The following is a 392-nucleotide window of genomic DNA, read 5'->3' on the forward strand; positions in this document are numbered from 1 at the left end:
GTGTCTATGGAGGTATCTACTCTGGTTTTCTTATCTTCATAGAAATACCTGGTCTTTTGTGCCTTGCTTATTTCACTCAGCTTAGTGTCTTCAAGCTTCATCCATGCTGTAGCTGGCATCTGTATGCAATTCCTTTTAAGATTTAATGGTATCCCATCACATGGATTTAACACACTTTGTTCATCCATTCATCAGCTGATGGACGTTTGGGTTGTGTCTACCTTTAGACAGATGTAACAATTGTTGATGTGAACATTCTCAGAAAGGTATTTGCATGAGTGCCTGTGTATAGGGTAAATGGCAGGGGAGAGCAAAGTGGAGGTGGGAAGGGTGAGTACACAGTCCAGGTGTGCAGAGTGAGGGTTTGGAAGGAGGAAGGGGCAGACAATGTG

Source organism: Orycteropus afer, unplaced genomic scaffold (genome assembly GCF_000298275.1).
Source record: "Orycteropus afer afer isolate SDZICR_OR568_19922 unplaced genomic scaffold, OryAfe1.0 scaffold00922, whole genome shotgun sequence".
In the NCBI taxonomy this organism is placed as follows: Eukaryota; Metazoa; Chordata; class Mammalia; order Tubulidentata; family Orycteropodidae; genus Orycteropus; species Orycteropus afer.